Source organism: Mesocricetus auratus, unplaced genomic scaffold (assembly GCF_017639785.1).
Source record: "Mesocricetus auratus isolate SY011 unplaced genomic scaffold, BCM_Maur_2.0 Super-Scaffold_100013, whole genome shotgun sequence".
Taxonomy (NCBI): Eukaryota; Metazoa; Chordata; class Mammalia; order Rodentia; family Cricetidae; genus Mesocricetus; species Mesocricetus auratus.
In genome coordinates, this window is record NW_024429196.1 from 62,683,014 (window position 1) to 62,710,529 (window position 27,516).

The window sequence follows — 27,516 nt, forward strand, 5'->3', positions numbered from 1 at the left end:
AAGCTACTAGGTCCACAGTATGTTTTGTTAAGCCATCCTGAATACCAGAGACAGAGAGTGTACCAAGTCCAGATTCCCTCTGTCTCTTTAAATAGGAAAAAGGTCATCAATGATACAAGACAAAAAGATGGTGGATCCATGTGACTTGGTGTGAACTCCAAGCGTTCCTTCTGCCAAAGAAAAGAATGGACTAAAGAAGAAAGGGGGAATTGTAGTAGGCATTAGTAGAAAGTATCCATTTACTATAATGGATATTTTCATAAAATTATTAAAGCAGATATGCCATTCATATAAATAAAAATGTATGTTTATTAAGTACACCAATGATCCGAGCAAGCTGAGCACTTTGTACATAGTCTCACATATCTTTTTTCCCTAAGGCACACATTATTGTGTCATTTTACAATTGCAGAAGCCCATTTGAATAAGCACATGAGCAGTTAACTTATCCAAGCACACAGGATGAACAATTGGCAGAAATGTCAGTTGAAACAATTGTTTATCTCGTCAGAGCCCATTATACCACTGAAACTCTGTGTACTATAAGTTACATTGTTCAAAATCCTAAGAGTTTCCAAACTGAAATGATCATTTTAAAAAGTAAAATAAAGAGCGAGTCCAGCTTCAGGTGAGATTGGGTCTCCGGCGGGGACCACCTGCCCATCACCCATCCCCCCTTGATCTTCCGGGCCGCTCCTGGCATCCAGAAGACCCGCCCACACAGGAAAGACATCAATCCCTCCAAGACCCCAACCCCAGCAAGTCCAGCTTCAGAAGACCTGCCCACACAGGAAAGACATCAGCCCTTCCAAGACCCCAACCCCAGCGAGTCCAGCTTCAGGAAAGACATCAGCCCTTCCAAGACCCCAACCCCAGCGAGTACAGCTTCAGGAGACCTGCCCACACAGCAAAGAAGTCAACAATTCCAAGACCCCAACCCCAGTGAGACCAGCTTCAGGAAAGACATCAGCCCTACCAGGACCCAAACTCCGTGTCAGCATCCCCAGCTTCAGCTGCAGGAAGGAAGGAGACCAGTGGAGACGGAAAGACCCCACCAACACCCACTGAAAGAAGAGATGGGAAGAAGACAGAATAAGAGATCACTCAGCAATAGAAACACCAACATGACCCCACCAGAATCCAGGGATCCAACACCAGCAAGACCCTAAAAGCACTACATAGACGAAGAAGAGGAGACAGACCTTAAAACATATTTCATGAAGATGATGGAGACCCTCAAAGAAGAAACGAGGAAATCCCTTAAAGAAATAGAAGAAAAAACAAACAAAAAAATCCATGAAATGGGGGAAAAATTCAAGAAATAAACAAATCTCTCAAAGAATCTAAAGAGCACCAAGAAAGAACAACCAAAAAAATGAAGGAAACAACTCAAACAGTTGAAGGATTGAAAGCTGAAATAGAAATGATAAAGAAAACACAGAATGAAGGGATGCTGGAAATAGAAAAGCTGGGTAAACGATCAGGAACTACAGATGCAAGTATCACCAATAGAATACAAGAGATAGAAGAGAGAATCTCAGGTGTTGAAGACTCATTAGAGGATATAGAGTCATCAACCAAAGAAAATCTCAAAACCAACAAATCCTTAACACAAAATATCCAGGAAATATGGGACACCGTGAAGAAGCCAAACCTGAGAATAATAGGTATAGAAGAAGGTGAAGAAATTCAACTTAAAGGTACAGAAAACATATTCAACAAAATCATAGAAGAAAACTTCCCTAACCTAAAGAAAGATATGCCTATGAAAGTACAAGAATCTTACAGAACACCAAATAGGCTCAACCAGAAAAAGAAGTCACCTCACCATATAATAATCAAAACATCAAACCTACAGAGTAAAGAGAAAATATTAAGAGCAGCTAAAGAAAAAGGCCAAGTAACATACAAAGGCAGACCTATCCGAATTACACCTGACTTCTCAATGGAAACGATGAAAGCCAGAAGATCCTGGACAGATGTCCTACAAACACTAAGGGAACAAGGATGCCAGCCCAGACTACAATATCCAGCAAAGCTCTCAATTACCATAGATGGAGAAAACAAAATATTCCATGACAAAGCCAGATTTAAACAATACGTATCCATGAATCCAGCTCTACAGAAAATGCTAGAAGGAAAACCTAGAGCCAAGGAAGATAACTACATTCACAAAGACACAGGCAATATATAATCACACTTTACAAAACACCAAAAGAAAAAGGGAGGAGAAACTACACAAAATAACTTCACTAACAATAAATCAAGCACAAACAAGGATCACCAATCAATGGTCATTAATATCCCTCAATGTCAACGGCCTCAACTTGCCTATAAAAAGACACAGACTAGCAGAATGGATACGAAGACAGAACCCTTCCTTCTGCTGCATACAAGAAACACATCTCAACATCAAAGACAGATGTTATCTCAGAGTAAAGGGTTGGGAAAAGATCTTCCAATCAAACGGTCCCAAGAAACAAGCGGGTATAGCAATCCTAATATCTAACAAATTAGACTTCAAATTAAAATCAATCAAAAGAGATGAAGAAGGACACTTCATATTCATCAAAGGAAAAACACATCAAGACGAAGTCTCAATTTTAAACATCTACGCCCCAAATACAAAGGCACCTACATTCGTGAAAGAAACATTACTAAAGCTCAAAATGCACATAAAATCTCACACACTAATAGTAGGAGACTTCAACACTCCGCTCTCACCGCTAGACAGGACCTCCAGACAGAAACTTAACAAAGAAACAAAAGAACTAATAGAAGTTATGACCCAACTGGGTTTAACAGACATCTATAGAACATTCCACCCAAATACAAAGGGATATACCTTCTTCTCGGCACCACATGGAACCTTCTCTAAAATTGACCACATAATAGGAAACATAGCAAATCTCCACAGATACAAAAAAATTGGAATAACCCCCTGCATCTTATCAGACCACCATGCATTAACATTAGAATTCAACAATAACACAAATCGCAGAAACCCTACAAACTCATGGAGATTGAACAATGCACAATTGCACCATCCCTGGGTAAAGGAACAAATAAAAAAAGAAATTAAAGACTTCCTCGATTTCAATGAGAATGAAGACACAACATACACAAACTTATGGGACACTTTGAAAGCAGTGCTGAGAGGAAAGTTTATAGCACTAAGTGCCCACATGAAGAAACTGGAGAACAGTCATACCAGAGAATTAATAGCACAGCTGAATGTTCTAGAACAAAAAGAAACAAACTCCCCCAGGAGGAGCAGACGCCAGGAAATAATCAAATTGAGGGCTGAAATCAATCAAGTAGAAACCAGAAAAACACTGAGAAGAATCAATGAAACAAAGAGTTGGTTCTTTGAGAAAATCAACAAAATAGATAAACCTCTGTCCAAACTAACCAAAAGACAGAGGGAGAGCATGCTAATTAACAAAATCAGGGATGAAAAAGGGGACATAACAACAGACTCTGAGGAAATCCAGAGAATCATCAGGTCATACTTTGAAAATCTGTACTCCACAAAATTTGAAAATTTAAAGGAAATGGACAATTTCCTGGATAGATATCACTTGCCAAAACTAAATCAAGAACAGATAAACAATCTAAACAGACCTATAACCCCTAATGAAATAGAAGCAGTCATCAAAAGTCTCCTAAACAAAAAAAAAGCCCAGGCCCAGATGGCTTCAGTGCAGAATTCTACCAGAAATTCAAAGAAGAGCTGATTCCAATACTCCTCAAAGTATTCCACACAATAGAAGCAGGAGGCTCACTGCCAAACTCTTTCTACGAGGCTACAATTACCTTGATACCCAAGCCACACAAAGACACAACTAAGAAAGAGAACTATAGACCAATTTCCCTCATGAACATTGATGCAAAAGTACTCAATAAAATACTCGCAAACCGGATTCAAGAACACATCAGAAAAATCATCCACCATGATCAAGTAGGCTTCATCCCAGGAATGCAGGGATGGTTCAACATTAGAAAATCTATCAATGTAATCCACCATATTAACAATCTGCGAAAGAAAAACCACATGATCATCTCACTAGATGCTGAAAAAGCCTTTGACAAAATCCAGCACCCCTTCATGATAAAGGTCCTAAAGAGATCAGGGATAACAGGAACGTACCTGAATATAATAAAAGCAATATACAGTAAACCAACAGCTAACATCAAACTAAATGGAGAGAAACTCAAAGCAATTCCTCTAAAATCAGGAACAAGAAAAGGCTGTCCACTCTCTCCATATCTCTTCAATATTGTACTTGAAGTTCTAGCTACAGCAATAAGACAACAAAAGGAGATAAAGGGGATACAAATAGGAAAAGAAGAAGTCAAACTTACACTATTTGCAGATGATATGATAGTTTACATAAGTGACCCAAAAAACTCCGCAAGGTTACTCCTAGAGCTGATAAACACCTTCAGCAATGTGGCAGGATACAAGGTAAACTCAAAAAAATCAGTGGCCCTATTATATACAGATGATGAAGTGACTGAGAAAGAAATCAGAGAAACATCACCCTTTACAATAGCCAAAAACAGCATCAAATATCTGGGGATAATGTTAACCAAGGAAATTAAAGACCTGTATATCAAGAACTTTGTGTCTTTAAAGAAAGAAATCAAAGAAGATACCAGAAAATGGAAAGATCTCCCATGCTCTTGGATTGGTAGGATCAACATAATAAAAATGGCAATCTTGCCAAAAGCAGTCTACAGATTCAATGCAATCCCTATCAAAATTCCCTCACAATTCTTCAAGGACCTGGAAAGAACATTAATCAACTTTATATGGAAAAACAAAAGGCCCAGGATAGCTAAAACATCCCTATACAATAAAGGAACTTCAGGAGGCATCACCATACCTGACTTCAAGCTCTATTATAGAGCTATAGTCCTGAAAACAGCTTGGTATTGGCACAAAAATAGACAGGTAGACCAATGGAACCGAATCGAAAGCTCTAATTTTAACCCACACACCTATGAACACTTCATTTTTGACAAAGAAGCTAAAACTGTACAATGGAAAAAAGAAAGCATCTTCAACAAATGGTGCTGGCATAACTGGGTACTGGTATGCAGAAGACTGCAGATAGATCCATGTTTATCGCCTTGCACAAAACTTAAGTCCAAATGGATCAAAGATCTCAACATAAATCCAGCCACACTGAAACTTTTAGAAGAGAAAGTGGGAGATACTCTTCAACGAGTTGGTACAGGAGACCACTTCTTAAACATAACACCAGTGGCACAGGCACTGAGATCGACAATTAACAAATGGGACCTTCTGAAACTAAAAAGCTTCTGTAAGGCAAAGGACACGGTCAAAAAGACAAAAAGGCAGGCCACAGAATGGGAAAAGATATTCACTAACCCTATATCAGACAGAGGGCTAATCTCCAAAATTTACAAAGAACTCAAGAAACAAGTCTCCAAAACACCAAAGGATCCAATTAAAATGTGGTGTACAGAGCTAAATAGAGAATTCTCAGTAGAGGAGGCTAAAATGGCCAAGAGACACTTAAGAAAGTGCTCAACATCCTTAGCCATCAGGGAAATGCAAATCAAAACAACTCTGAGATACCATCTTACTCCTGTCAGAATGGCTAAAATCAAAAACACCGAAGACAATTTATGCTGGAGAGGATGTGGAGAGAGGGGAACACTCCTCCACTGCTGGTGGGAGTGTCGACTCATACAGCCTCTTTGGAAATCAGTATGGAAATTCCTCAGGAAAATGGGAATTAATATACCACTAGACCCAGCAATTCCACTCTTAGGCATATATCCAAATGAAGCAAGTTCATACAACAAGGGCATCTGCTCCACTATGTTCATAGCAGCATTATTTGTAATAGCCAGAACCTGGAAGCAACCTAGATGCCCCTCAACTGAAGAGTGGATAGAGAAAATGTGGTACATTTACACAATGGAGTATTACTCAGCAGAAAAAAACAATGGAATCTTGAAATTCGCAGGGAAATGGATAGCACTGGAAGAAACCATCCTGAGTGAGGTAACCCAGTCGCAAAAAGACAAACATGGTATGTACTCACTCATATATGGATTTTAGACATGGATCAGGATAGTGCCAGTCTGCACTTCCACTGATAGAGAGTCTGGGAAACAGGAAAGAACCTAAAAGATATGCATATATGCATAGTACCCAAGAGAAGAGGATTGATACAAGATCCCCTGAATGGATGGGGAACACGGCGAGGGGTGGTGGGAGTGGGACCTGGGAAGAAGGGGGGGGAAGAGGAAGAGAGTTGGTCATGGGGGAAACAGGAAGTTGAGGGGGTGGGGGTAGAATAGGGGGAAGAGGGAATCATAGGATCGAATACAGATCAGGCACCAGAGCAACCTCGAGTGATCTAAAGGGATAACACCAATTGGCAAGCTAAGCAATAGTGGAGAGACCACCTCGAATGCCCATTCCTGATAATGAACTTGATGTCTATAACCATCCGGGAGCCTTCATCCTGTGACTGATGGAAGCAGAGGCAAACACACAATCACTGAACTGAACCCAAGGAACCCAGTGACAGAGAGAGAGGAGTGATGAGCAAATTGGCAAAGAATGGGCTGGCAAAACCAGCAGAGACAGCTGATCTGAACAGGGGAGAGCTCTTGGACCCCAGACCGACAGTGGGGAGGCCAGCATGGGACTGATCTGGACCCCCCAAATGTGAGTGTCAGCGAGAAGCCCTGGGAAACCTATGGGGCCCTGAGCTGTGGATCAGTGTCTATCCCTGGTATACAAACAGTCTTCGTGTGCCTATAGCACAAAGAGGGATGCTCTCTCAGCCTGGACTCTTAGGGGAGTGCCTGGACCCTACCCAGAGTAAAATGACAGACTCTGATATCCCCTATGTGGAAGGATTTGGCAATAGGGTGGGAGGGTGGGGGGAAGGGGAGTGCAGGAGGAGGGGAGGGAGAGGGAACTGGGATGACATGTAAAACAAGCTATTTAAAATTAAAAAAAATAAAAAATATATTCAACTGATAGTTACTTTTATAGCAAAAGATGTTGTTAACTCCAATGAACCCCAATTCTATTTAATATTTATTGGCGCACTTGGGAGGAAGTCATTATTGTCTATGATTTCATGTTAAATCTATAAAATAATGGATGATTGGTGAACAAAGACATGGCTCCAAGATAAACACATGATAACAAAATTAAGCCCATTAATGCGCTACCAGTGAAATCTTGGAGGCATGCACATGAATGTTGACCATATAAGACTTTTAATTTCATAATTGTTTTGAGTTTTTAATAACTCATCTGAAGGCACAGGCATTGGGCTCAGGGCTTTCCTTCTAACGTGAAAATCTGAAACCAAAAACCTTCTGAACATGACACCAGTGTGCTCAAAAGTATGTCACATTTTACAGCATTTCTAACTGAAAATAGGATTTGTCACCTGACTCACAATGGCCCTATAAGTGGTGACGTCTTGGATCTCTTTCAGTCACTGAGGAGAGACTGGTAGCACTTTGTTAGAAAGTCCTTATTGCCGGGCGTTGGTGGCACAGGCCTTTAATCCCAGCATTCAGGAGGCAGAGGCAGGCGGATCTCTGTGAGTTTGAGGCATGCCTTGTCTACGGAGTGAATTCCAGGACAGCCTCCAAAACAATACAGAAAAACCCTGTCTCAAAAAAACAAAACAAAAAGTCCTTATTGCTTAGATATTTATCTCTTGCATTGTGTGGTTGACATTGAATCAGTCTGTACATTTCTTGTTACTGGAGGGTGGTAGTGGAGATCGGAGTCACAGTCACTGACATGATCACAAGTGGTAAATAAAGTCAAGGTCTGTTGTTTCCTTTCAAGGAAGGGCCTCCATGCAGCCTGCTGGCTTTCAGGTCTGCATTGGCCTCAGATTAACAACGCTCCTCCCTTGCCTCAGCCTCCTTCACGATTATAGGCAGGCTTCTCTGTGTATGGTGGGTCTATATTCTTGTCTTAACAAATTTCCCTCTCTCTGTTTTTGACAATGGTGAGCAAAACTCATCAAATTGTACATAAGAAGTATACAGGAATGTTGTCTTAAAATAGGATTCCCAACCCCACACCAAGAGACTCTGCTTAATTTGTCTGAGGAAGGTTGGAGAATCAGCCTTTGCCTTGAGACCTTGCCCCTTACCCAACTCAGGCTGTCCTCATATACCCAGCATTGTGGTAGAAATAAGATCAACTGATCACTGATACAACCTTGGCATTGGATAAAACAATCCGGACTTCACAACACAGCATGAACTTTGTCCCAGAATTGATAGGAATGAATGAGGTAACTGGTGTGAAGTCTAAACGCATGTTTCCATTCATGAAACTACACAGTGACAATTGGTTTTCCTTTTCTCTCTCAAAGATTAGTACTTTGAATATGTGTATTTTTAATAAACTAAAATGGCCTTTTAGAAATTATCATTTAAATCTTATACCTACAAAGGAGTCTTTCTGAATCCATCTCTAATTACCAAGTATTCTACTTTTGCCTTTTCCATAAAGAAATATTTCAGATGAACTGATTGTCTGTGGCACACACATTTAATCCCAGCACTAGGGAGGCAGAGGGAGGCAGATCTCTTAGTTTGAGGCCAGCCTGGTCTAAAAAAGTGAGCCACAGAGAGAAACCCTATCTCAAAACACCAGAGAGAGACAGTGAGAGTGAGCAAGAGAGAGAGAGAGAGAGAGAGAGAGAGAGAGAGAGAGAGAGAGAGAGAGAGAGAGAGAGAGAGAGAGAGAGAGATATGTTTCAGTTGGACATTTTGGTTCTCGGCTAATAAGGAGACTTAGGTCAAGTGTGAATTTTGATCCCAAGACACATTTCATTACTGAAGCTCCAGACTAAGAGTAGAAATACAATATGATGTCCAAATGTGCTAATTGCTTCAAGTGAGTCATGTAAGGGGACAGGTGCTTGGTTAACTTATTTTTTAAAAATCTTTTAGGACTTAGCAATAAACCCCACACAGCTGATCCTACTCCCCACATCTTAAGTATACCCAAACAGACTGAAAAATAAGTCCCAGGGTAACCTGGGCTGCAGAGGGTCCATTTGTCTCAAAACAAACAAATCAATATTTTTCCCCTGGGTATAAACCCAAGAAATGTTTAATTCTTAAAAATATGCAAAGGAATTTACATTAAGACTAAACTTCCATTCTAATATATCAGCAGCTTAGCACTTGAACTCCTGGGCTGGAGAGATGACTCAGTGGGTAATAGCACAACTGCTCTTATAGATGATTTGGGTTCAATTCTTAACACCCACAAATCACAACACCCAACTCATAACTGTCTGTAACTCCAGTTCCAGGTGATCCAACACCCATGGCAAAACACCAATGTACATTAAAAAAAAAGTTAAACTTCCCTCCCCAAAGGCAATCAATGCGGCTAATATTGTGAATATTCTTTAAGATATTATACATATATATGTGAGATTAATAAAGATGTTTTAATATAGAGACACCAGAGAGCACAACTGTGGGTTTCTCTGGAGACTTCCAGAAATCATTTTTAAAATACTTTGTTTATTTTCACAAAGAGTTGCTCATTCCTTTCCAGATAACAACTTGAATAATTAGTGGGACAGATAATACCATTGTGTTGAAATCACAGTTTGCAAAGTGCTAACTCTGTTGATTCCCACAGCCAGCTTTCTTTGAGACAAACAAGACACAGACACAGATGAGGACATACTTCTGCCTGCATTCCACCATGAACATGGACTTCTGAAAATAAGGCCCTCGCTAGTGTACTGGTGAGGCAAAGACAATTATGAAACAGAAATAAAATAATATTTCACATGTATTTTCTTCACCTAGCGTAATTTTTAAACACCCATCGTCCTTCATTCCTTTTGAGAAATGATCAAGAGAGGAATGATCTCTTGCAACTTTAATAAACATATTTGGTCAACAAGTTCAAGTTCATTGTCTTTGTTCACAGTCACTTGTATGCTGCAGCTAACAGAGTGAGCATGTCTGTTCTGACCACACTCTGAATGTCTAACACACACAACTGTGCGTGGTTTCCCTCCAGCTGCTGCCTGTAGCCTGTGCTGTGTGGTTTCATTAATTTAAGAACAAGGCTTTGGGAGTCTCATTTCATGTTAAAAAAGATTATTTCTCATCTATTTCCATAGTGCATAGCCTCAAGTGTAAATCTATATTTTCTTCTTATTGAAACCTGGTATAGAATCCTGGAGGTAATTCTAACCCGGATCCCCAGGACACCTACCCAGCATCCCTGAGGTTGCTACCTACCTTCTATAAGAAAACCTGAAAGCAAGGGCAATCTTTTTTCTTCTTTTTTTCCCAGACAGGGTTTCTCTGTATTATTTTGGAGGCTGTCCTGGAACTTGCTCTGTAGACCAGGCTGGCCTTGAATTCACAGAGATCCACCTGCCTCTGCCTCCTGATTGCTGGGATTGAAGGCGTGTGCTACCAGCGCCGGGCACAAGGGCAGTCTTAACCATCATGTCTTCATGGTGTCTCTTCCTATTGCACTTGGCTGCTCTGTTCTCCCATATCCCTTGCTATCTCACTCTGTCTGAGGCTAGCATGTACTCTGGTTCAAACGCTTCCTCTCTCTCTGCTCTGCAGGTTGTCTATCAGCTAACTTCATCCCTGGGGGAGAAACCAAAGACTTGTTAATGGTGTAGCAGATAGACATTATGCATCAGTCAATGGCAGTTTCCTATTAGTTTGGTGTGTGTGTGTGTGTGTGTGTGTGTGTGTGTGTGTGTGTGTGTGTGTGTATCAGAGGATGTCAGAGAATCTGAGATCTTGGAAATCAGTCAGACTCATCTTCACTAAAGGTCTCTTCATTTTACTCTTTCTCAGACTTTTCCCATTGCAAAGAAGGGAATACATTACAGTTGCATCTCTAGGCTTTGCATAGAAGAGAGACAGGGAAAGGGCACTTTCTGCACTTCCACACACCTAACTTTGTGTGGGTAACTCATCCTGTGTGTCTGGATGGGCAAGTAGGGCACAGCTAGTGTGGGTGTGCGCTGAGGCTGCAGGCAGCAGGACACACCTAGGTACTTTGATCAGCATGGGTTAGGTCTTCCAGAGTGCTTGGTCACTCTGCAGCTGAGCCTGTTATACCAGTTACGTTTTCCAGGGCCCTTCTCAGTACCACGAGTCCAGGGTTTGTTGGTTAATGAGCTACTATAACTGGGAGTTGGAGAAAGTTAGGCAGACTTAGAGAAGGAGTGGTGCCCATGCAAATCACTGGAGAAACGTTTGAAAGCATCCTGCTGCCACCTGTGACTCTGCAGGTTTTATCTGTGTCTTGTGAGTCCCTGTCTGCCTTGGCTCTTTCTTAACAGAACCAGAGAGCACTGTCTACCTTGAGGATTGTTGCTAGATGCCCATAGCCAGGTGGGGAATCTTTGAGGTAACGAGCAAGGAAGCTTCCTTATGCACTTTTTAATTGAAGATAGGGACACAGATGAAAATATATTCTTCCCCTAGATCCAAGTTATCTAATAGGCAGGAACACTTTCCAACAGCTCTTCCCATCATTCCCAAAGCAGTTAACCGCACAGAACTTGTCTTGGAATCTCACAAGAACTGTATTTGAGCAGACATCTGGTAGTGATTTATTGGCACTTAGAAACATTCAAAAAATATCAAGATATAGTTCTAGGAAGCAACACCAAATCTACCTCCCTCCACACCTTCTTCCAAGTCTCAACCTCCCAATGACTTCATGGGCTGCTGAACCGCATACACAGTGATGACATGCAGAACTCACCTTGGTTACCTGGATCTTCCACCAAGGAAATACTCAGCTTGCTTGAGATCAAGCCTGACTGCCCGTGGCCGGGGGAATTTCCTACTCTACTAAGATGAACTCTGTCTGGAAGATAATAAATGTTCTGTGGGAGTGGGCGCTCCAGCGGCCCCTCCCATCATCTCACTGCTCTGTCCTGGCCAGCAGCCAGGCAGGGAGGAGAGACACTCACCTGCAAAGTATTTCTCTTAGAACTTGGCTTCAACTTGTCAGAGTTCCTTGGGATGGCACTTCTTGGATTTCAGCCCCATGAATAGTGAGGATGAAAAGCTAAGGCCTCCGCAGAGACTGGTGGTAACTCATTTTGCTAATGGAAAGCTGAAGAATGAGACAGGAAGCTTTGGTTTGGAGAATTGTTTGGGCGCTGAGAAGCCTTCTAAAGGTGAGTAGGCAGCATATCTGGGGCTGCCGGGAAGTGTGGGTGCGGCCACTATTTTTTTTCCCTAGTGAGTGGGAGTTTAGAGGCAACTCCTTCTAAAGCTGGCATTGTCCTGGACCAGAAACAGGCATGAATTGGGGCTAAAGATAGGACATGGAAATGTGTGAATGCATGTGTGCACATGTGTATCATGTGTATGTGTGGGTATGAACAAATGCTACCTTTCTGCCTCTAAGCTCAGAACTGGGTGTCCCTTATTAAAACTTCTTTGTAAGGAGAGGTTGCAAGGGCTTTGGAGCTTGTTCTACAAAGTGGCATGACACGAGTTCTTTGTGAGTTTTCCAACACTTTAAAAAGGACCATCATCCTCGTTTCTTTTCTCTCTACCAAAATCTGACCCCAGAGTCCTAAATTATAAAAGAAATCAAAGCAAAGACGCTCTGTGGTTGGTATGTGTGATGGCTCAGAGACCTGGACCCTCGTGTGACCCTTCTCCCTGTGAGCAGAAAGGCTTCACAGGTTCATGGAGGCATCTAGCGCCCAAGAACAACAGCTTACAAACTGGATGGACTGGTCGAGTTGTCAAGTTGGATAGACTTGCATTTAGATCCTGAGCCGGCTGCTGTGGGAAGCAAGACGTCAAGACATTCACTCAAGTATTTGCTCCTCATTTTCCCATCTGGTAAACAGAAATAATAGCACTTCTGAGGCAGGGCACCCACAGAGATAGGAGAAAACAGGCAGAGGACACACAGGTCTGAGACAAGAGTCTTCACACAGCGTATGTGACTGTAGTTATCACAGGAAACTTGGGTGTTGGGATACCTATAAGAGAAGTGATGCAAGGAGATGTCTCTGCTCAAAACTCACTTGAGTAGCAGCTGAGTGCTTTGTTCATTTTCTCCCCTTTAAAAACAACAATGTGTTGCTGGGTGGTGGTGGTGCTCGCCTTAGTACCAGCACTCAGCGGCAGGCAGAGGCAGACAGGTCTCTGTGAGTTTGAGGCCAGCCTGGTCCTACACAGTGAATTCCAGAAGAGTCAGGGCTGTTCCACAGAGAAACCCTGTCTTGAAACCACCTCCTGGAGAAAAAGAATGTGGGGGCTGGAGAGACAGCTCAGCAGTTAAGCACATTTTTTTCTTGCAGAATGCTCTGCACCCATTTGGTAGAATTCCAGTGCCAGGGCATTACAGCATCCTTTTCTGGTCTCCATGGATACCAGACAAACTGGCAGTGAAAGCAAAGCATGCATCCAAACAAACAAACAAATAAATAAGTAAATAAGAATTAATCTTTATTTTTAAAAAAACCCACATGTATGGCTATAGTAAATAGGCAATCCACAGAAATGAAGGATATTTGTAAGTCTTGTTCTGATAAGGTCTGGAGTACACAGAATTCATAATTAACTACAACTCAACAGCACAAAAGCAAAATAAGCAAAGGGCTTGAAAAGTCATTTCTGCAAAGAAAACATACTGATGGCCAGCAGTCCATAACACAGACACTGAGGAAATACAAATCAACGGGGTGATGAACCATCGCTTCTCCACTGCAACGATAGTAGAGATAGCAACCATGTAAATGAGCAGGTGTGTATTTAAAACCTGGCACCGTCATACACCGATGCTGAGACTGCGTCCACCTCTGTGGAAAACAGATTGACCATTTATTAATGTTAAACATAGCATTACCCTACAACTCAGCAGTTCCATTCCAGGGATGCCCAAAAGAATTGAAGATAGAAGCCAGGCAGTGGGAGCACACACCTTTTATCCCAGCATTTGGGAGGCAGAGACAGGAGACAGGCAGTTCTCTATGAGCTTGAGGCCAGTCTGGTCTACAGAGCGAGTTCCAGGACAGGTTCCAAAGCCACAACGAAGCCCAATCTCAAAACACACAAAAAAAGAAAAAAGAAAAAGAATTGAAGATAAGAATTCAAGCACAAATGCACAGAGAGATGACTCAGTAGTTAAGAGCACCAGCTTCTCTCCCAAAGGATCTGGGTTTAATTCCCAGCAGCAACATGTGGCTCACAACTGTGTATAATGTTAGCGTCCAGGAGGAGTCCCCAAAAGACCACCAGTCATGATGCAATCAGCATGAGCATTTTTTATACCATACACACGTGGTGTGGCACACCTATACAAAATGGTAACAGGAACTTAAAAAGCAGTGTGATCAATCTACTAATGATTGGCTTATGCAAGTAGCAATCATATTAGTATATTCTAACTGGCAAGTCTGGACAAGTCCCAGGCCTTGTCCTTATTTGGTTATTACCGTGTGTGTGTGTGTGTGTGTGTGTGTGTGTGTGTGTGTGTGTATTGGGGGAGAGGGATTGGCCCAGGCTTGTGTGCCTCATCCAGTGTCAGGGACACTGGTGATTGGTTGCCCTATGTTTATGAACTGAGACCTAGTTCTTAACCAAGTTACAAGAGGCCTGTCCTGATATTTGCCTGGCCCTCTCACATAACTCCAGCTCAGGGGATCAGATTCCCTCTTCTGACTTCTAAGGAAGCCAGGCACATGCATATGGTAATAGACATACATGTGGGCAAAGCTCTCACATGTAAAATAAAATAACTTTTTAAAAGTTTCACACAAGTGCTCATAAGTGTGTTCACAGCACCAAACCAACCTGAATATTCACTGACTGCTACAAATATATATGCATATATATATATATATATATATATATATATATATATCAGGGAGTGATGCATGGGTGACACTCTGAATCATCAGTGACCTTGAAGACATGGTGCTATGTGGATTAAGACAGGAAACAACACATACCTCGCATGAGTCCATGTCGATGAAATGTCCAGCACAGACAAACAGATATAGAGAGCAGATGGGTCCTGGCTAGAGACTAGAAGGCAGAGGGTTCTGGCTAGGGACTAGAAGGCAGTGAGGTAATGGTGAGTGACTGACTGTGCACAGTTTTCTTGTGGAGTATTGAAATCATCCTGGAAAAAGACAGCATTGATGGTTTATGATCTTATAGACACATTTGATGATACCACTAAGCTACACACTGAAATTGACTCAAATATGTTTCATGTATATTTTATATAATAAAAATGGAAAGTATCAATTCACTAAGATGGAGCCTGTGATTTTAGTTTCATTTGTTTGTTTATTTTTGAAAGTCTTATAGAATAGTCTAGGCTGGCTTCAAACTCAAGAACCTCCTTTCTGTGACGTTAATGAAGTTTGTTTGTTTTAATTTGGGACAAGGTCTTACTGTGTAGCCCGGAATGACCTGGACCTTGTTCTATAGACAAGCCTGGAGTTGAACTGAGATCTGCCTGCTTCTGTCTTCCAAGAGCTGAAATTAAAGGTGTGTGCCATTGCATCTGGTTATAATTAATACCTAGTGTGTATTTTTTTTAAGTGACTGGAAGCTTTGCTTGTCCTTTCCCTTTGATCTTTTTGTAGGGTCATGAGAAGTCAGGACATTTGTACCAAGTAGCACACTAACTCCTGTAAAACTTAAACAACTGAACGCAAGAGTTGCTCTTTTTCCTCATGAATGCCTTTAAAGGGAGCTATCCTATGAGCCCAGTCAAGGACCTCTTGGGGCCCGACTGTGCCCTCAGGCTTCTTTATTTTGACCTACCTACTCTTGACTTAAGGGTTCTGGACACTTTACAAGTCCAAGCTTGCCCTGTTTGGATCTTAAGCCTGGAACCTTTTCCCTGCTCCTCTTCTTAGAGGAGAGTTACCTGGAACTGATCTCATGGATACTTGGGATTTTGAATGTGGCCCGGCTCTGGGGAAGGCTTAGGATCCTGTGGACTGTGCTGAGTCCAGGCAGTAACCCCCACAGCCACCTTTGCTGTTGCTGTTATTATTAATTGGTGGCCAATCTTTGTACCCTCTGCACAGCTTTCATATGGGAACTTGAAGAGTTCTTGATCTCCATTTCAGGCCATCACTTCCCTTTTGGCAATGATTGCAACCCAAACCAGGAAAGAGAAGCTGAATTTGGGGAAACAAACATCTGTTTTCAGGTAAGAGAACACCGACAGCCCTTGGGGAAAGAGAGGCTTGTCACTCACCTGGTTGACCTCACCTCTGCCTGACCCAGTTAAACACAGGTGTCTACCCTCAGCCCCAGACTACCTCTTGGCTCCCAGGCCCTTCTCTTAGGAAAACAGTTGGTTCTATTTCTTTCTTCCCACTCTATCACTGAACAGCCTAAATTTAGTTCATCACTCTGCTTCCACATGTAGCACAGATTTCCAATGAGCCATCAGAGGCAGAAGTAACTGAGTGAGAGACAGGGGAGAAGGATGGGGTGGCATGTCAGAGCCAGAAAAGGAGGATGATCTGTTCTATTCGGTGATGGGCTTATGATGACTCCAGACTCCCTTGGGTCACATAGCAGCCTCTCATACCACAGAAGGCTCTGGGTCTAGCAGAGGAGTTTCAGAGCTGTCTGCCACGAGGGAGCCAATCCATCCCCTTCCTTTCCTACGTCCATGCTGCAGCGGGGTTTGTTGGCACAATGCACAGCACTTGTTAACCACTCCAGGAAAAGAAAAGGCCACTCACTCTGATTAGCTGTCAAAAGTAATTTGAAGCCATGTTATTATATGGTAAAGAGAAGAACAGAAATCTACGGAAACTGTACTTAAGGCCAGTGCCTAATCAGATTTCTTTCCCCTTCATCTGTTCCATACAAAAGCTGCCTAGGATTACTGGTGTGAGCCATTTCATTCCCCTCCTCAAGTGTTAATTAAATGTGATATTTTAAAATATACACCCCTCTCTCCAGGTAGAACAGACTGAGACCTTTGTAAGTTGCTGAATGCCCAATGACTCCACACACAGCTCTGCCCTGTTCCCCTATGGACCACAGCTCCAGCAGCAATAAGTATATAGTAATTATTTCCACCACAAATATTCCCACTAAAAACAGTTTGCCTTGTTTTGGTGTATATCCATGCATTCTTGAATGAAGGGCACATTATATTGGTGCTCTTTGTTTTGTGGTTAATACCCCGGGTTCTCCAAGATGTCATTGGCAAGCATGATACTATTCGCTTTTGTTCCCTTTGAAAGTATTTTCTGCTCAAGCCCTTTTACTTATATAGAACGCTGAGCATCTCACTGTAGAGAACAAATGTTGTAAGACAGAAGACTGAACGAACTCAGCCAGTGTGCTTCAGTTAGGCCAGAATTACTAAGGGCTTGGCCTGGCACTCTTCATCATCCTGAGCACCTGGACACTTTTGGAAGACTACTCAGATAGCAGACACACACTGGTAAGTCAGGAGCAGAGGGATATAATTAGTGGTTCATAAATAATTTCTGAGTGCCTGTTATGTGTTCAGTGGCAAGTTGGTGACAATTCAATCCAAGTATGCTCTTACTACAGTGAACTCCAGCAGGTAAACAACTAGGCCTCCAAAACATGATCTGGAAATTTAATTCCATTGGAAAACCATAATACAATTTATCTGTTGGTGGAGAGTAATAGAAATCACCCCCTTAAATCGCAGAGAATTTGTACTAAAAAAACGTCCTGCCCCCCCCCCGTGAGTCTGTGAAAGCATAGCTTGTATCACTTATTACATATATGATTTTGCCTTTTCATACATATTTTTGCCTTTCTCTTGAAGGAAGCACTTGAAGGCCAGATATAATGGTATATAGTCCATAGTCCCATCACAAGCGACACAGTGAGAATTCAGGGTTAGCCTGGGCTACATAGTGAGAAGGCACCTAAATAAATAAATTAAAATACCTTACAGCAGCCTCCAAAACAATACAGAGAAACCCTGTCTCGTAAAACCAAAAATAAATAAAAAAATACCTTACAGCTTCTTCTTGGTGTATCTGAACGTCAACAGCCCTGCTCTCATGCTCTCTGGAGCATCATCAATAAATGTAAGAATTATTTGACACGAGCACTTTTATATTTCAGCAAGTGATCTGACAACTAAGATGGCTACTCAGTACCTCATGGATGGATAGCACACACAGCGTGGATCTATGTCTCCAGTAGGTCAGAATAGGACAGCATATGTTTTCATCATGTTACTTTTCACCATGGCTAACTGGAGGTGTAGAAAGTGAAACTTTGGGTAAGGGGAATGTATGGTAATACTTAAAAAAAGTAATATGTATAGCAGAACATGGTAGTCTATGTGTGTACTCCCAGAACACATTAAAACAGGAAAATCTTGAGTTCTAGGACAACTAGGACTACACAGAATTCAAGGCCAGCCTTGGATACATTTACTTAGAATTAACTTCCTCTTAAAGGAAAGAAAAATCAGAATTAAGTTTTATATATATCTTCTGGTAGATGTTATTCTGAGACAGAGAAATGTTAAATGTCTCCAGCTCTTTTGATGTTGTTTATGTGTCACATAGACTTATGGCTGTCTTCAGCTTTGGTTCCTTCATAGGAGTCTCTTACATGAGCTTTCCAGGTAGGTTGTATGTGTGGTTTTAACTTGCCCAGAAATAGCAAACAGAGGGTTTGGATTTTGAGAGGTTTACATCTATACTGACATGAAGATTTGGAATAGAAGATATTTATAGAATACCTAGAATGTAGAATCAATGTGTTAAGGATGAATTACGAATTACAGAATTGAAGTTTAGAAAATGGTCAAGTTGTACTAGCTCCAAGAAAGACCACAGTCAGAGATACAGAACATAAAAGGGTTAGATAATACTCCTGAGGTCCAAACTTTGGACAAGTGTCTTGAATACCTACCTCGAGTACGAGAAGAACTGATCTGGTGAGATGGCTCTGTTGGAAGGGTGTTTGCCAGGCAAACCTGATGATTGAAGTTTAACCCAGGATCCCACAGTGGGAGGGAAGTAACTTGTGACAGCTTGTCCTCTGACCTCCATATGTGGGTTATAGCACTCATGTGCTCTTACTCACAGAAGCACAATAAAGTAGTGATGATAATAATAATACTTCTTAAAATTACCACTCAAGTAGAGTTAGCTTAGCATCCAAAAGCATGCCTATGAGTCACTGGTGTGGCAACCCGAGTAGAGAAGAATCTGACCTTTGCCACAGATCACATTTTATGTAGATCCTGGCCACTTGCAATGGAAGGTAGACACAAGCTCCCCTGGGGGTCTTTTGTCATGGAGAGCCTGAATTTCAGAGTTTTTGGGTTTTGTTTGTTTGTTTGTTTTTACGAGACAGGGTTTCTCTGTTTATTTTTTGTTTGTTTGTTTTTAACGAGACAGGGTTTCTCTGTATTGTTTTGGAGGCTGTCGGTCCAGCCCAGCCTGGAACTCACAGAGATCAGCCAGCCTCGAATTTCAGAGTTTTAAGGCCCAGACTAAATAAACTAAACTTGAAGACCAGATTGCATTTTGTTCCCCCAAAGATGTCAGCCATGTCCAGGAACACCTGTGGCTCTTAACCAAGTACACAGAGATTATTCAGACATCACAGAGCATTCTTGGGCCCAGCGGAATGCTTGCCACAGGAAGGCAGGTGATGGCAGGGCCGTGGGGAACCGGAGTCTCTGAAATCTCAGCATTTGGTTTCCTAAGGAACCCTCTGTGAAACTGTAAGGTGGAAAGGGAAGAAGACCCCAGACACAGTTTTACTGAAATGATATGGTAAAGACAAAAACAAACAAACAACAAACAGCAGTGGGGAGAGGCTGTGCATCCTTCTCTTGTGGAGGCCGGCAAGAGAATGAAGAAGAGTCCCGTTCCCCTGGGGGTTTCACCTCTTGCTTTCCTACCTTTCCTGGTCCCTTGCTGCTGCCAATTATCAAAAGCAGATTTTGCTCAACAACAATAACAACAACAAATTCTTATCCATGAGTATCTGCAATAGTAGTCCAGTTAAACAGACTCTCTCCAAACTGTCAGCTAGGATTCCCATATTAACAGAAATAATGGACTGTTTTGTTTTCATTAGAAACGTTCAAAATAGTCACACGAACGCTCTCCCCTGAGACATACTGGGCGCAGATTGAAATTTTCTTTCATTAGATTTGGAAAAGTTGGGGAAATTTGAATCTTGGGATTAAGTGAAGATGAATAATATAAAATTGAACTGAGACAGCCTGATGTTCCCATCAGGGGACACATCCATCTCATTGGCTCACCCTGTGTTTGAGGCCTCGGCAGAACTTCCCCTTGGCTGGAGGCCATTATGTGGAGGAGCAAGACTTGACACCACACACTTTAATATACACACAGGTCACTTTGGATCTGGTTCTGATGTATTCCTGAGTTCTAAATCATTAACCTACCCCCACATAATGTCAGCATTCCTAAATGTTGCTTGGAGTAACAAAGGTATGGTAGGTTTACCCCTTTTCAAATGAACCAACAAATATGGGTCCTAATCCAATTACATAGCAAGAGATTGCATTTTCTCTAAAAATATTATTTTTAAGGTTTAGTGAGACAATTGGCCTAACAATACATATCTCTGTATTAGCTGGTAATTTGAAGGCTTTCAAAGCGGCAGAAGTTGGGCTGTAGAAACCCTTGCTCTCTGCAAAACATGTATTGGGCGTCTGGTCTCCTGCGGGCTTTTCTAAGCAGAACTGAGAAGGGGAAGATATGGAGAACTCAGTTTCCTAGTGATGAACAGTTTTTCATGGATGCTCTCTTGGGTCTAAGGGGAGGGGTTAACAAAGATTAAAGCCACTTGTGGTTTTGTCATCAAGACCTCTATCCCTTCCCTGGAAAGTGAGACAGCGAGTTCACTCCTGAAGGAAGCCAAGAACACATATTTCTCTCTTGACTCTGTTTCTTTCTGGAAGAAAGATGTGCTTTAACTAAGAAATTATAATCAGTGCCTTCACAATACATGGAGACTTTCTCCCCTATGATTAAAGGAAGTACTCGTGGAAAAGGACCCAGCCATCTGCAGACCATCGCTATCAAGATGGCAGGAGTTCCCATGACAGCTTCTTGTTGAAAAGGACCTTTCAAGTCACAGGCTGCTTGTGCTCAACTGATAAAAGTATGTCTTGTAATCCATCCGGATGAACAATGCTGGCCCAAGTCTTCGATGGTTGGAGTTCATTGGAGTAGCATACAAATGTCGTGAGGACTTCTGAGGTAAAGGCAAAGAAAACCATACTCCTTGCAAAAATCACCAAGCTGGGAGTTCACATTAGGCCCCTCTACTGTTCTAGAAGGTTTTTCTGAATAATCCTTTTTACTTTGGTTTCCTGCCAGGAATGGATGCAGATGCATCAACTACCTCAGGAAAACCTGTTCTCACAAGTTTTATTGTACCACTTGGTAGACAAACAAACAAACAAACAAAAAATGCGCTGGTAGAGGCTGAGAACGTTCACATACATCCAGAGAGCTTGGGAACTGAGCCATCTTGACTCAACACTCACCAGCCACGGGAAATTCAGCTACTCCTGCAAGTCAGGATCTGGGATTCCTGAGCTAATCAGAGGAGGGAGGGAAATGCTACAGTGTCCAGCTGCTCTATGGAGGAAGTGACATAGGATTTCAGGTAGTGAGGGGCATCAAAGACCAGGTACTCTGGTTCCCTAACCTCCTATCATCTTTGCTCAGCTCCTGGCCAAGGGTGAGTTCTCTGAGAAGCACACACCCTTAGGGAAAAGCCGAAACAGAACCAGGAAGGATGGGAATTGGTGAAGAAAGGGCGGTGAGGAGAGCAGTTGTTTTTGTTGGGCCATTCTGTGTGTTTGGGAGTCCATGAGAAATATGAGAAAGGCTCATTCTAAAAAGTAAACAGTGGAGACACTGAGACATGTAACGGGGATCTGCTGAGAATGCCATCATATTACTCACCAGTTAATAATTTCCCTAGGAGGGGGAGTTTCTCCACCATGTCTGGGATTTATTTTTAAGCCCTTGGTGTGCCCACAGTTTCTCTTTTACTATTTCCACAGCTTTCAGAGATTTCAAATCCAAGCATTTTAGAACCCATCTACCTCCAACAGACATAGGCAATGTGTTGGAAATACTTAAGGACCGCTCACACTCATTGAAGAGTTCATTGGGAACGTGTTAAATTACATGTGGATTTCCTCATTATTTTAATAATGTGTTGTGTATGAAGTCCCTTGTAGGCCTGGAAGGGAGTGCACATCCACTGTGTTTACATTACCCCACGGTGGCTCCCATCCATTACCACTGCTATGTCAAGTCACTGTTCACACTTGGGGTTTTGGAAATGTAAGCGAGCGGGAACTTGTGAACCTACCAGGTAGCTATCTCTACACAGGGACCTGGAGAGAAATACATCACTAGACAAGCTGACTCTCCCCAACTGGTCAAACAGGCTCATGAAAATTAAAGGGAAAGATAAACTAAGATTGTATCTGTGTCTCCATCAGACCCAGCCACGTTCTCAGGTTACCCCAAAGGCAACCAAACCACTGAAGTTACCCATCGCTGCTGACTCCACAGGTCATGTTCTTCCCAGTGTTAGTGGACCTAAATACAAACATGGATGCAAGGAAATGGATCTGAATCACTCAAGCTGGAGAAAGCACGGCTTACCGTGGGAACAGAATCAATTACCCTGGCTTGGATTTTGAGCTAAAGGTGTGGTGAGTGGTCTGGGGCTTGGTTGAGAAGTGAGAGAACCTTCAGGAGCTGGGGAAAGGAGGCAGATCGCTGAGGCCATGCTGTTGAAAGCGATGTTGAGACCCTGGCCTCTTCCTAGCTCTTTTGTTTTGGCCAGCATGGATCAAACAGCCCATTCTGCCACAGACTTCATAATATACTCTTTCCCCAGGCACAAAGGAGCAAGGCAAGACTGGAGTCTCCCAAACTGTGAGCTAAATTAGATCCTTTCTCATTCTAGGTTGATGATCTTTAGGACTTTTATCGTAGCACCAGAAGGCTGGTCAACACATAAATATTGGCTTCTGTCATCATTTTCATCATTCTCTCCCTCATTTCTGAAAGAAAAGTCTTCTAAACGTAAGATAAATGGCTCTCGTATTCTATTAGACATAAAGACACAGAAAGTGGACAGTATAGTATTAGTGCAAAACCTTCTACAGGTCATGATGTGTATATTGTGTGATTTCTAAATACTCTATACCCACAGGTTATTGCCACTACCAGTTTTGCTGAAAAAAGAGGCTTCCTCTTCAGGGAATAGCAGTCACTACAGAGGGCCATCACTGGTGACTGTGATGAGGATACAGTCAAATCTCTGCTACAAACTGACATCGACCTCACATGCTACCCACTAAGGTTCTAGGGCTGTCTACAAGGAAGTGTCATAAAGAATTCAAGTCAGAGGAGTAGTGTGGAAGGCTGACTGCAGGAAAATATGAAGCACGAACAGCCCTGAACTCATTCATGACAGCTGCGATCACCTGCACAAGAGCTTTGGACCAGAAAATAACCTGTCATGGAGCACAAGGCGCTCACGAGGCCCTCCCCCTACTTCCTGAGGACTTAGACTCAGTTAATGGGTGGTGTGGGGGGACACTGGGTAAACAGCCCTCACTCCTCCTGTAAGCAGCCCTAATGTAACTCATCCAAGAAACAAGAGACATGAAAGTTCTAAAGGAATGAGTTGGGAAAGGGAAGGAAGTAAGTGGAACCAAGAATAAGAAAGAATAGGAGAGGGTAACTGAGAGCAAATATGTTCAAAATACATTGCATACATATATGAAAATTTCATAATGAAACCCATTATATAAAATTAATATTACCAGTTAAAAACAAGACAAAGTTAATAACTACGCACTGTAGCTAATAATGGGAAAAAATTCCACAGGAGAAAGAAAGTGCAGTTTCTGAGAAAAACGATTGAATGCATATATTAATGGAAGAGCAGAATTCCTCAGCTACTCATCACTGTGTGTCTGAGAGTCGTTGAGTTTGAATTTTGCAGGCCTGGTATTTGCTCTTTAATATGAGAACACAGGCAAAGGAAGATGACTCCATGGGTGTCTTTGTTTGCTTTCTGTTGCTGTGATAAAACAAGGGGAGGAGAAAGTTTATTCGGCGTACTCATCTCAATTACGGTCCATCATGAAGGGAGGTCAGCACAGACACTAAGGAAGGAGCCTGGAGGCAGGAACTGTTGCAGAGACCTGGAACGGATGTTTGTTTGCTTGATCCCCATTGGCTTGTTCAGCTTGCTTTCTTATGCAATTCAGAACCACCTGCCTGAGAGTGCTGTTGCCTGTTATGGGTTGGGCCCTCCCATGCCAATCATCGATGGAGAAAATGTCCTATACACTGACCTGCGTGCCAGTCTGATGGAGGGGTTTTCTCTATTGAGGTTCCCTCTTTCACACAGCTCTAGTGTGTGTCAAGTTGACAAAAAAAATTAACCACAACAATGGGTAAAGACAGTTGCCACTAAAACTGACAACACGAGTTCAAGGCCCAGAATCCATGTGACAGAATGAGAGAACTGATTTACACAAATAGTCCTCTGACTTCCACATGTACACGGTGGCAGACAAGCCTGTCTGTGGGTGCACACACAAAAATAAAATGTAATAATTTTTTTTAAGAAAGAATTCAACATGGTCCTGATTTCCTTTATAATATACTGATTCTAGCCATCTGTCCTGGGTTTTTACTCATAGTTCAAGATGCAGCCCATCATGATAAATGAGGGCAGGAAGAACTTGAAGCAGCTGGTCACATTACAGTTGGAATCAAAAGAAGAGAGCAATGAATCCATGATTGTAGTGTTCAGCTCCTTCTGTCAACAGTCAGGTTCCTCTGCCCAGAGAGTGGTCTCTCCCACCATTAAGATGGGTCTTCCCAGGCAGGCCCACGTAGACAATTATCACTCCAGCATTTTCTGACAATAATTTAGCTATCAGCTATATGATCAGTAGATAAGGATTTCTCTAAAATGTCCTTTTCCAAGTATCTTTAGGTTATTGATTCTTGGACTTCACATGTAATGTTCTGGTCACTTCATTATTTTTTATCTTTATGATTTTTTCAAGCTGTGTATCTCTTTCTTATAGCCAAAACATAGTTTATTAGGACAAATTAGGAGTCAGTTTCAGGTTGCCAGAGATTTAGTGTGTCATTGGCTGTAGAGAATTTCCTGATATCTAGATTACCTCAAAGAAATAGTGCTTGGCGATCAATCAATGGCTGCTTTGTCCACAGTTCACTGAAAAGAAGTCGACTTCATATAATTACTGTCCCTTGTGCCTTTTACTCCCTGTGCTCCAAACAATAGCAATTGCATTTATTGAGAATTTTTATACACTCTCCTTTTTAGTGAACACTACAGGACTTACCGAAACCCAGTGTAGGTCTCTTGTCCTTGGGAAACCTTGGATTGACTAGAAACAACAAGAAGCATAAGAGGAAGGTACACAGTCCCATGTAATAGGAACAGTGCTATCCCTTGGTAAACTGTAAGCAAAAGAACCTATCAGATTTCAGAGGCTAGAGATCTATGTTGAGCAGAGAAGCTAGGTTGGGGTTGCACTTACAGGGCTGGGGAAGAGTTTGCCAGTCTTCATTGTAGAGCAGAAGCAGCCTTCTGTCATAGGACCAACTACCTGAAAGCCTTTAGGAAAAAAAACCAAACCCACAAGTGGCCTCCTTGTCTAATGAAGACCATCCTGCGAATTCTTGCATGTTTTCAAAGGAGGCGACTATAAAGGAGGCGGCCCTGTGAGAGCTTTCGTGTGCTCCCCGTTTTTCTTGAGTAGAAGCTAATGATCAATCACCTATCCCTGGGGAACATGTCTGAGTTATCCTGTCAGAGAAGATGAACATTTGCTGCTGTCTTCAACCCTGCCACAAAGGAGAGGGGAACAGCTCTTAGCCAAAAGGGAGCAGGTCTGGCCAGACTCTTGACTTTACTGGGCTTTAGAAGCTATCATACCTGCTCCCGGTGGGGAACATGCTCCGTCTGATACAGCAGCTCTGAGCCATTCCCAGTGCATGCTCCGTCTGATACAGCAGCTCTGAGCCATTCCCAGTGCAAGCACCTGCCTCACATAATGATCAAGTCTGCTCTGCTTTCACAAATTAGCTTTTACTATAAGGGGATTAGAGTAATGGACCCAGGGTGAATTCAGATCAGGCTGACCCCAGCAGCACCATCTTAGATGTAAGCCTATATCAACCTTGTGACAGGACAAGTCCTATGTGTACTTCCCTGGTCACAGACACCATGGTCATGTTACTGCTCCTTATTGACGATGTTTTGTTATTTCAAAGCATGACCTGTACATCACACATTCATGGAAAAATTTTATCTGCAGTGACAGAGGGACAAACTATGTCTGTATGAAAACTCTGAAAGAGGAGCCTGGATTACAGCCTTGTGGCTGAGCAGCAGCCTTCCTATTCCTTACTGACAGGTTTTCCTTGTACAACCACTGTGCGCTGAACACCTATGACCTGCATAGGACCACTCTAGGAACCACCCACACAAAGAGGAGTAGCCATCATCTCTGAGTTCAGTGTCTGGGGAGACAGAGACAGGGGCATTCACAATCAGAAGGAGCAGGATAATAACCAAAGTGCCTTTTATCTCAGAAGAGGGGGCAATGAACTCAGCATGGGGGTGCGAAGGTCAAGACGTTTGAGTTGTGTCATCAGGGATAATTTGGCGTTCAGGTGGAGAAGAGGAGGAGGTCCTGGAGTATATGAGGAATTGCAAATGGTCCCCTATGGACAGAGGGTGTGGTCGAGGTCATCTAGCTTCCAGCTTGACTTTTAAGTGATAGAAATACAGCTGCCAGCTTGGCTGTGGGCACAGTCTCAATGAGATCTCAGATGTACCATTAAACTCTGAGGTAGATGGAGGGACTTTGGTGAGTTGTCATCGGAAGACTAGCATGATGAATGAGGTCTTTGTTTCAGATACAGTACCCCTGTGGTAAGTGATTAGGAAGAATTGAGGCCGGAAGAGGGTTAGAGGGGTATTAGGCTACTGTTAGCAGATCTGGCTAGTGAATAGAGAGAAAGTCTCCTGGTTTAAAGGGCCAGTGACTTGGCAGAGGAAAGCTTTCGAAGTTAATTCTTGCTCAGATGTGATTCTTCATCACCCAGTCACACAAGGGTTTGCTCATCAGATCTTATCGGGAAATTATCAGAAAATAGTGGAAATGTAAAAGCAGACTTAGTGCTCTCCTCTCGACATTAGGGTTTCATGGGAGTGGATGGTAATTAAATCAGTAATTATTACTAGATTTAATTTACCTGGACACAAGTTAAATATAACTCTTAAAATTCCACACATAATGGCAGTCTAAAATAGTACCCTTTAAATTTCCTGTGAGCCACGTGATCTTAATCCTTCTCCTGTTTTTACCGTGAAAGCACTCCTTTCGGGGCATAG

General features: G+C 42.3%; 1 protein-coding gene and 1 long non-coding RNA gene across 3 annotated transcripts in view; one reads left to right on the forward strand and one right to left on the reverse strand.

Annotated features, from left to right (window-relative positions):
- The window catches only part of Adtrp (androgen dependent TFPI regulating protein), a 91,654-nt gene extending 79,445 nt beyond the window's left edge, over window positions 1–12,209 (reverse strand). Inside the window, exon 1 of one of the 2 annotated variants that reach the window (XM_040755228.1) lies at window positions 12,012–12,209. The gene's annotated coding sequence lies outside the window, so the exon portion shown is untranslated. 2 annotated transcript variants of the gene reach the window in all.
- A 2,354-nt stretch (window positions 12,210–14,563) lies between these two features.
- LOC110340191 lies at window positions 14,564–24,712 on the forward strand. The gene is made up of 6 exons (XR_005880892.1): window positions 14,564–15,564; window positions 16,155–16,237; window positions 21,068–21,293; window positions 22,556–22,766; window positions 23,029–23,147; window positions 23,278–24,712. It is a non-coding gene; the product is annotated as an uncharacterized LOC110340191 (long non-coding RNA).
- The last annotated feature ends 2,804 nt before the right edge of the window (window positions 24,713–27,516 follow it).